Genomic DNA, 10332 nt, shown 5'->3' with positions numbered 1-10332 from the left:
GGTGGGTGCTGCATGTGCAAACTACAGCATGCTTCTGCTATTTCCTTGCAGGGGACATCTCCCCCTATGGCATTACAGCTTTTTATTGGGGATTAAATTGTTTGGCTGCCAACAACACGGCCTCAGCAGCAGCTACTTTATGAACAGCATCCAGCTGCCAGTCAGGGATAGCAACTCATCTCTGTGAGGAGCCAGCTCATGCAGGGTGTCTCTAAACTTCTTCCTGGCCAGAACATGAATCAGGCCATTGAGCTGGATGCTAGTCTTGAAAAGAAGGTGTGTTTCCTCCTGTAGAATCTAGAAGTGCTTGATTCATGTCAGGATACTACAGAAACTTGGCTTTGGTTGGGCTATTCTCCTTCACAGCTACTATTGCTTCTTTCTTTGAGTCAGATTCTTGAAAATACATGCCTGCTGTATGCCATACTTGACCTGCATTTTCTTGGAGCGGGAGACAGACCTGTGTTACCTCCTGAAGTCTCTTCCAACCCAGTCGCCTCCAAACTCTGCTGTGACATTGCTAACAGTACCTTCTCAAAAAACCTTGGTTTCTGCCTGTAACAAACACAAAGCCCAGTTCTGCTCCTATCCTGTAATCAGCAGTTGTTTTGCCACAGGTGGTCTGTGTTTGACTGTTAATAAATACAGTGAAAATACCTTTTTAAACATCATCAGACTACATCTGAAATGTATATTTTTGCTGTTTGCTTCAAAACATGAAGCTACATTGGAATAAATCTGTTGTCTTGCACTTCAATGATTTTTATTACACTGACTTTTTATAGAGAGAATAAGTTTTTGTTTTCTCAAGTTTTTTTACAAAGATAAGCAAGTGCTTCCTTTAATAAATAGCAAGGTTAACATCACATAGCTATTCTGCATGCACTGTTTATTTTGTGTGTGTAGGCATAACTGTGTATTCATTATTTTAAGGACGTGTTAAGACAGTCAAATGAGATGAAAACGTGTTTGGGCTTTTTTAATGGAAAAACACATCTAAAAAGCTTATTTTAAAATTAAATTAGTATTTCTACAGCCTATAAATCAACATTTAAGAAAATTTATTATGTAAATATTCTTCCTTCCACTCACAGTTAGGAAATAACAAGTATTTCTTGACTTCTAGGTTATTGTAGAAATTTTAATTAAAGGCTAAATAGTACAGTTTAACTATTTATTTTACAATGCGGGCACAACTCTGATCCCACCACCAGTGAGCCACTGATTTTGTTAGCTAATGATTTCTATTTTAAGCAAATACAACTAAAAAGGGGTAATCTTTTAAACCGCTGCCTACCTTAAAATTTTATTTTAAAAAGTTCCCATACAAATCTATTTGTAACAATGCTTCATAGAAGCTCTGAACTAGTACCTAGAGATAGCTATCTAGAAATTGCTAGTACTTGTCACAATTGTTTTTTAAATTTGAAACTCCATTAATACTAGAGTGTTTTAGGCATCTATGTAAACACCATCTGGGCAAAATATTTGTAATTATTTACAAACAAAAAAAAAGTATCAGGGAAGCTTTTTCACAACACCAAGCTGGCTCATTAATTTAAGAGAATGTGTTCCCCAGTATTGTCCATATGCTGGTTGCTCTTAGGTCAGAGATGTCCACTGCAGTTCCCAGCTGTTTTGGTTTTGTGCTTAATTATTTATAACAAAGAGAAGCCTGAAGGACTGTGCTAAGATGAAGTGTCTGGTCATTCCTAAATCAGTGCTCTTCCTTGGCCCATGGAGATGTATTTACTGTCTAGGCAGCACAGAGGTGAGTAATACCTTTGGAGTGGTAAAGGGTGTCCTCCACCTTCAGAACGAAGCCAATGCTTTGTTTGCAAAGTCCTGAGAGGCCATGGGGCCATGTGTCACCAAAAGAGAGGTGACACATGTTTGCACCCCTTTTGCCACTTAAAGTTTGTTCTCTAAAGTCATTGTCAGGCTAACATCCCTACAGGTAGCTTTAAATTGCTTGTCACTGGGTGGCCATGACAACACATTCACAAAATCTTACCTGTGATAATCTGGGCATTCCATCTAAAAGGATGACTCAGGGTTTGCAGTATTTTCTAGGTGTTTAAAGAAAGCAACCTTCTCCCAGGGTTGTTAATAATGACAGGGAAAAACATCTACAAGGCACAAATTCCAACCCGCTGTGGTACAGGTAAGTCAAACAGCTGCATCTGTCCCTGAATTAATTATGCTGAGCATTTCCAGCAGCAGAAGGGCCAGTGCCCCAGATGCTGACCTGGCTGCTTCTACCAGACTGTCCCTGGATCCAGTGGGATGTATCAAGTGCCAGCAGGACCACAGGCACTGGGAGGGCTGAAGGATGGCTGCAGCAGTCTGCTGTGCTGATCCGGTGCGTAGCCCTTCACAGCTTGAGCTTTTTTCTTCCACTTTTGGTATTTCCAGAAGTAAGGAGATGTTTGAAGTCCTACTGTCCTGTACTGGTCTCCTTGTTCCAAGCTGCCACTCAAGGCAGGGCAGCTGGAGCCTTTGGCTGCAGAATCATTATGGAATGGTACAACTGCCTGCGGTAATTTCCTGGTGCTGTGGGCCCGATCCCAAGCCAGCAGCAGTCAGTGATCAGAGCCCCAGAGTGAATCATGCACCATCTGTGCTCGTGGGCCGACTGTTTGTGTGTGGAAAGTGTTGGGTAAATGTGTAGCCACAGCACAGGAAGACAAATCCCCCTGACTTGCATGGAGAGGGGCACGTGCCTGTACCTTTTCACAGGTCTGAGCAGGCGGGCAGGGGATGGATGGTGGGGTGTGTGGTGAAGCCCAGAGGCTCACAGGTGCTGCTCCTTGTGCTGGCTGTGAAGGGGTGTGTTTGTGCTGCTGGCAATGGGCACTGGTGTTTCCCACTGAACCCTGCTAACAAACAGGGGGGACATTAGACAGAGCCAAAAGTATTTCTGGGCCTATTCTTGGAGCAAGCTGGATGAAGCAGCCAGGTAAGGAGGGAACTCTCCCTCCGTGCAGAAATGGCGCAGGAGTAGAGGAAGGTGTATCTGATCCCTGTCCCCCACGTGCTCTCTGCTTAGCTCACCTGAGCACAATGGCTGAGAGGGTCCCTTGGTGCTGGATCTTTGTTTGGACACAGTAGGCAGTATGATGAGAAGGAGGTTCAAATTGAAGAGGAAGGGGCCTGCAGCCATCTTTATGCTGAGTAGGCTGTGGCAGTCAGTCAGAAGCAGGGCAGTGCAGAAAGGCGGTGTGTGCTGCCTGCGGCTGTACTGGGGACATGCACAGCTGTTGGGGATGGTTTGCATGGCCCAAATGTGCTTCTGCACAAATATCACCAAAGAAATTACTTCTGTGGTCCAAAGGTGAACCTGAAGCCTCTCCAGTGTGGAGAAAGTACACCTGCAAATCTGCATGGGGCTGCCCATACAGTCTGCAAACACTGGCAAAGCTTCTCTGAGTACTTCACTGCTTTTAACACTATGTAATGGGCTCATCTTCCCTGTACAGTAATAAAGGTTTCCTTTTATTCCTACTAAATCACAGGTAGGTCACCAAAGGTAAATCTGAACATTTTTGTGTCCTGCTTCACAATAAGCAAAGAATCATAGAATCTTTAAGGTTGGAAAGGACCTCTAAAATCATCAAGCCAAACATTAAGCCAGCACTGCCCAGTCTATCACTAAACCATGTCTGACTCCCACATAGACATGTCTTTTAAATACCTCCAAGGGTGCTGACTACACCAGTTCCTTGGGCAGCCTCTCCCAGTGCTTGACAACAAGTCTTTCAGTCAAGAAATATTTTCTAGTATCCGATCTACACCTTCTCCAGCACAAGTTGAGGACATTTTTTCTTGTCCCTCTCACTTGTTACATGGCAGAACAGGCTGACTCTACCTGGCTGCACCCTCCTTTCAGGCAGTTCCAGAGAGTGATGAGGTCCCCCCTGAGGCTCCTTTTCTCCAGGCTAAACACCCCCAGCTCCCTCAGCTGCTCCCCACAGCACTTGTGCCCCAGAGCCTTCCCCAGCTCCGCTGCCCTTCTCTGGACACGCTCCAGCCCCTCAATGTCTTTCTTGCACTGAGGGGCCCAGAACTGAGCACAGCATTTGAGGTGTGGCCTCAGCAGTGCCGAGTCCAGGGGGACGGTCACTGCCCTGCTCCTGCTGGCCACACCACTGCTGATCCAGGCCAGGATGCCATCGGCCTTCTTGGGCACCAGAGGACATGCTGGATCATGATCAGGGGCTCGCTAATCCAAATGCAGTCAGGGATTAGGGAATAGGAGGGCAATGACCAGAGCTGTGGTCTGCTGTGTCCCACCATGAACAGAAGAACACACTGCCTGGGAACAGTCTGTTTAAAATGAAGGTGAGGCATGTTGTCATTGTCCCCTTGGGAGTTTCTCAGTTTCTAAATGAGTGCACAATTCTTAGCTTGTAAAAGACGGAGAACTCCAGCCTCTGGGCTTCTGTAACTAAACTATTAAAAATAAATATACTGTAGAGGAGACAAACCTTTAGGGAAAGAGCTAATTGTTTATTCTTGCACCGGATGCTTTCTTTTTTTGCAAGGTTGATTTCTGTCTTGCTATCGACAGTAATTGTAGAGCACAAAATGATGGAAACAGTAGCACAGAATAATAAAAATACAGTGTGAAAGACCAATTACGTCCTTATATAAGACTGCCTGTACTTTATTCGACTTCACTTTCAATCATTTCAACAAGAGAGATTACAGATTTTCCTCTGGGAAATTATTCTTCAGTTGGCAAAATATAATAATTGGGATTTTTTTCCTGATTTCCTTTCTAAAGTCTTGTTTGTTTAATATCCTCCTATTTCTTCAGATGCTTTCTCTAATCAATTTCTCATGGTTCTTTTTGTTCAAAAACCTTTAGATTTTTGAACTGATACTTGCAACAATTGTGGGAGCAGATTTGACAACTCTCAGCCCTGAAGAAATGCTCAACTCTTTCATTTGCAGTTAGCTTTGTTTGTGTATTATTGTTTTGTATTTGTACTTTTTCCTCATTTATCTTAAAACTGTGACCAAACATCAAATTCAATAATAATAGATAATGCCCTTGCTTTTTCTTTAAAAAAATCACACATTTAAAATGTTAATCTTTTTTGTTGATTGTCATGGGTAGCTATGCTTCAGAACATATGCACTGCTCAGCCATTCCTAACAGCAAGTTTTGCATTAGATAATTTAATCACTAGATTTAATTGTACCATAAAATCCCAGAGCTGTTCAAAAATACTGTACTATTTCCAGAATTGTATCTATATATTTTCATAATTTCAGGAGTCAGCCTATATCTGCTATCAATAACATGTTTAAGGGTTACTGCTTTCTCATAGATTCAGTTCTCGCCTGTCTTCTTTTCCTGGATTAAGAGAAAGTAATTACAGGAGTCTGGGCTGTGGAAATTCCACTTAATGTGGAGATTGTAAAAAAGGAAAAAGATTAGACAGCAACTCAATGTACCAGTACAAGCACTCTGTTTGTAAGTCAGCATTTGCACTTTTGAGAAAATTTTATTTCCTTCTTAATTTTAATCCATAAACTGAAATTTATATTCCTGATATTTTTCCATCAGTGCAACTTTCTACAGGCTGTCATCTCCCCAGTCTAAGTGAGGAGATCATTATAAGATAGGAAGAAACCAGTGGCAAGAGACAGAGGGTACTGTCCTTCACTCCTGGTGTAACTTTGATCTCAGTGGGTCTCCCCAGAAGTCTTATTGCACAACGCGAGATCTAACAGGCAGACAGTAATATTGCTCAGGCAGCAAACAAGCAAAGAAAATACCAACCAGAGAAAAATGGAATGGTTTTATGTGGTATATTTTTCAGCTATGAAACCCATGACCTCAATGAATTCCAGAAGGGAGGAAGAAAATTCAGAGCTATAAAATGCAGCCCAGTAGTAATGTTCCTCTGTTGGAAACAGAATGCCAGTAGACTTGGAGAGAGAGAGGGGGATGTCTGCTTTTTATTAATATTATTTGTTTTTGAATTCAGCTTCTTGCATTGTTCAAGCTGATTGCATGCTGGTGAATCAAGATGAAGTGTGGGCTAAACTGAGTGCAGAACAAGGCAGTGGGCAGTGACCACCTCCAAAGCAAACAGCTTTAAGGTAGCAAGGTTACCAAGGCTGGCCCACATAGATTTGTACAGCTGATTCACTTCAGACTGAGGGCCTAAGGTGTGAGATACAAAGTCAAAGCCTTGTCTGCTCCCCCTCTCCATTTCCTCTTGCTCTCTTCAGTTCCCTGTATCTCATAATTAGTTATTTGAATTAGATCCTTGTAAAGAATGATGCTGTTTGTGCTTCCCTCAAATCACAGCAACACTGGCTGCAATATGTACAGCCAGCTGAGAGCACTGTGTCGTTTATCATGCAAAAGCAGGTTTTCTTGTCATGGCTGTCTTGCTGAGACTGTCTGTCACTAGGGACAGGAATCTGTCCTAATCATTTTTTCCCCCCCACTATGTAGACCGTATTTCAAATTCACTGGAATTAAGTCCCAAGGTGCTGAATATCAGCCATTGATCACATGAGCTGGCACAAGTTAAGTTTCTTGTCAAATTGCTGCTTGCTTTCTTGGCTAGAACAACAGCTAGGGAGATTCTTAATGAAACCTCCTCCTTCTGTATTGTTATTTCCCTTTCCACCTGCTCACTCCAGTTAAAGGAAACACCAGGTGCTCTGTACCATCCCTTCAGCTCCTGCTTCTCGAAATTACAGTCTATGGGATGTTAAAAAGCTGTGTGGAGAACAGCACGGTGCAGCAGCTCCTCCTCACTGCCTGCTCTTCTCCAGCTGTTCCCAGCATTGACACACTTGAGAGCAGCCGTGCTGCTGATGCCAGGAACAGATGCAGGATACAAACCCAAGTAGATGCTGCTCAGTGAATCCTACAACAACCAATAGGCACCTACATGCAATGGCAGCAGAGTGGTGCAGAGTTGTCCACCAGAATTCAAACTCTGGTGCAGCCACAGTGCCGATGAGCCAGTGCTCTAGAGCAGCCTGAAGGGGCCTTACATCTCTGTATTATTTTCCCTATAAGCAAACCACAGTAAAGACCATGCTACACGACAGACATACCTGGTCTTTCACAAGCAGTGGTAGCATAATGTATTATTTATCAAGTGCAGGAATCACACCAAAATGCAGTGGAAATAAGACTCAAAAAATCCAGGCACTAGTAAACCTCTTATTCTTTCAAAGTATGAATAAAGCTGAAGCTTGGCATTGACACTTTCCCTACCCCCTCCTTTTTTTTTCTTTCTTCAAAATGTTTCTTTAACCTAAGTAATTTGAAGGGACTAAAAAATATTTTCTGGATTTTTTTTTCTGAAATAATAATTCTGAGTTGTTTTTTCACCTTCAGTAATTTTTATTGCAGAAATGCTGTGATCTGTGAAGCTCAGCCCAAAAAAGGCCAGAAGGGCAATTCATCCCTAGGGTGTTAATCACCTCTGATCCCATGGAGCCACCAGTCATACTGCTGGGACTGTCTGTTGAGGGTAGAATCTTTCATGTAAACTTCTGTTTAGGAAAGTTTGATAAATGCTATCAATTCTTTCCATGGCTATAGAATGTTGCTGCATGAAGGACAAATTCAGGTCTTTTTCAGTGTCACTGTAAACCCATAGAGCATGAAATCACTATATTGGACTCAAATAAATTACACTAAGAAAATCTCTGAGTTTTAGCTGTTGAACACCTTGAAAATTTAACTCCAGGTGATCTTTTGGTAGGATTAAGTCAAAGTATGGAGATATAGAAGATACTTTGGTTTCAAAATAAATCTCCTAAAGATCTCAGAACTCTCTTCACTCTGCTGTCTTGCTTGCTTCCAAAGTAATCTGTACAGAGCTAATGGCATTGCATTTCTTCCTATAGCAACAGCTTCTGAGAAAAAATATAGAAGAAACAGAATAAATTATGTGAGCATAAATTCAATTATGTTCCATGGATGACCATTCATGTCATATCAGGTAACTGAGTCCTTAAACACGGTCAGAAGAAGTTTCCTGTCTTTATGGCAGAATACAAAAAACATGAAGAGCCTCCCTGCCAATTAGAAATACACACAGGAATATTGACAGGAATACAAGATAAAAGCCAAACTTGGCAATTACTTCCACATATCTTTGTTGATGTGCTAAGACAATTCATGAAAGGCATTTCACAGCTGCTTTCAAACATGACCCAAGTCGTTACAGTGGTTTTATTTGCAGAGAATCTTTTTTTCCAGCAGTAACCACTGAAAAAATTCTCAGACAACATGAAGGTTCTTTAGAAAAATCTGTGCTGAGCTAGTTCCTCAAACTGCTTTCTCACTGAAGCAAGACGTGTGTTTTTGAACAAGCTAGATGGGGAAAACACAGCCTTAGGATCAGCTTCCTACAGGCTGGAAACACAGATGAAAATCAGGTGATTCAAGTGAGAATTAGGGATTCTGTTTTAAAGATGCTCCTTCCCTGGCACATTTCTATCAGTAACTTTTGGATGGGCAGTGTTTCCTGGAGCAGGGGAGCCTTTTCTCCTCTTTTTACAGCTTAGTATCAGCACTCTGTTTAAAAAAAAGTGATCCCCAATTCCTAAAGATGTTTCTACTCCTGTTCTCCATCAACCCTAAAGCCCAAAGTGATGAGTGGGTTAGCTCTACAGATAAAACTAAGCTGATTTCTTAACCTACAAAGACCTATGGTTTGTTTTGATCTTAGAATTTTGAACTTGTTTATGTGAGAGGTGTGTAGCTAGGAATGGAAACAGCTTCATCTCCTGGTATGGTTAAGGATTATCTCTGAAGCCAGTCTATACAGAAAAACTCACATGAGCTTAATTCAGTTGTAGAGAGCCAGCACAGGGAAATACAGCTACAGGATAATATGCTTGTGTAAAAGCATTTTGGAAATTCCATCAATGTCACAAAAAATAGGTGGTCTGAACATAATGCAAAAGCATTTGCAGTTGTCCCTCAGACTTCTGAGACCCCTATATACTACATTCAGTCTCCAAGAAAAGATTTGCCACCACATGAGACGCAGGACACCTGGTCAAGTGCCATAAGACTCTTGCAGTCACATAGTGTGTCTACAACTCCAGAAATTCCAAGTCACAAGAGCAATCCTTACTATTTCTTTGTATTGCAGAGAAAATGAAAATCAGATTTACCATGGGTATTGCAGCTGCAAACTTAAATGTAGAGGTGTTGTTATTTCTCCATAGTAAATGTGAAATACAAATCTCTCAGCTATTGGATATTGTCAAATTCTCTCACTCTACCTAGCAAGATTTGGGTGACATTCATTTATTTAATAATTAAAAGACTTCTTTATTCCGTCTTCTACTGCAAATGACTAATTTATCCCTCTGGCAATTAGAAAGAGTCTGGTGTTTATTTTTTCTAAAAGTGCAAGGAAACTGATAGCAACAATTGTACGTGAATTTTCTGCTCTGCATTTGGAGGGATCAGTCAACAACAAGTTTGCAAATGTTATGCATAAAAACTTTCTACAGTTTTCATAAATGTTGACTGGGATCTTTAAATTATTCTTGAACAGTATAGCCTGGTTATTGTAACAAATTTGAAACCTATTTTTCTCCAAGTTTTAATTCTGTCTAATCCTTGTTTCTTTGACTCTTGAAGAAGATGACAGAGAGTTTAAAGAAAAAACAACACACCAGGTAAACAAGGATTATTTGCCATGATTTTTTATAGACTCAAAGCCAAGATCCATCTCTGGTTTATAATCTTAATACATTCTGAATTTTGCATGCAATATGCAGCTGTGATGGCTAGGAAAATCATCACACCTTAGTGAAATGATCAAGAGCTCCACAGTATTCAGTCACAGATATGTGGCAAGTTGGTTAAAGCTGAAATAGCATGTTGTATGAAGAAAATAACTTTTCTTTTGTTTACCCCATTACTTTATCTCTCTTTTTTTGTTGTTTTGTTGGTGTTTTGTTTGTTCGTTTGTTTGTTTTAAAGGATTGCACACTCTTCATACCTTAGAGGAATATCCTGAATGTGAATGCGATAGCTCAGCAAGGTCAAGTTTTCCCTGAAACCTGCCAAATTGTGTTGAGCTGTTTGTTTATTGAGCAGCTTTAAAATCCTGACTAATTTGCTTTTCTAATAAAGAATTTACAGTTTGCCCTTACAAAGCATGCCTTTAATACTAAGACATCTTTGAAATGTCTAGGAAAGTGCAGGAGATAAATTATCTGCCAACAAGAGTGAGGGGAATAAAATGAAGTAGCAGGAGGAAAGAAACAGAGGAAGTAAAGGAGGAAGAACTGAGGAAGGGAGCAGGGGCTGGAGAACAGCTTACT

The sequence above is a fragment of the Cyanistes caeruleus genome, chromosome 3, assembly GCF_971803275.1.
Source record: "Cyanistes caeruleus chromosome 3, bCyaCae1.hap1.1, whole genome shotgun sequence".
In the NCBI taxonomy this organism is placed as follows: Eukaryota; Metazoa; Chordata; class Aves; order Passeriformes; family Paridae; genus Cyanistes; species Cyanistes caeruleus.
The sequence above is the reverse complement of the archived record's forward strand: the minus strand, read 5'-3'. Positions refer to the sequence as shown.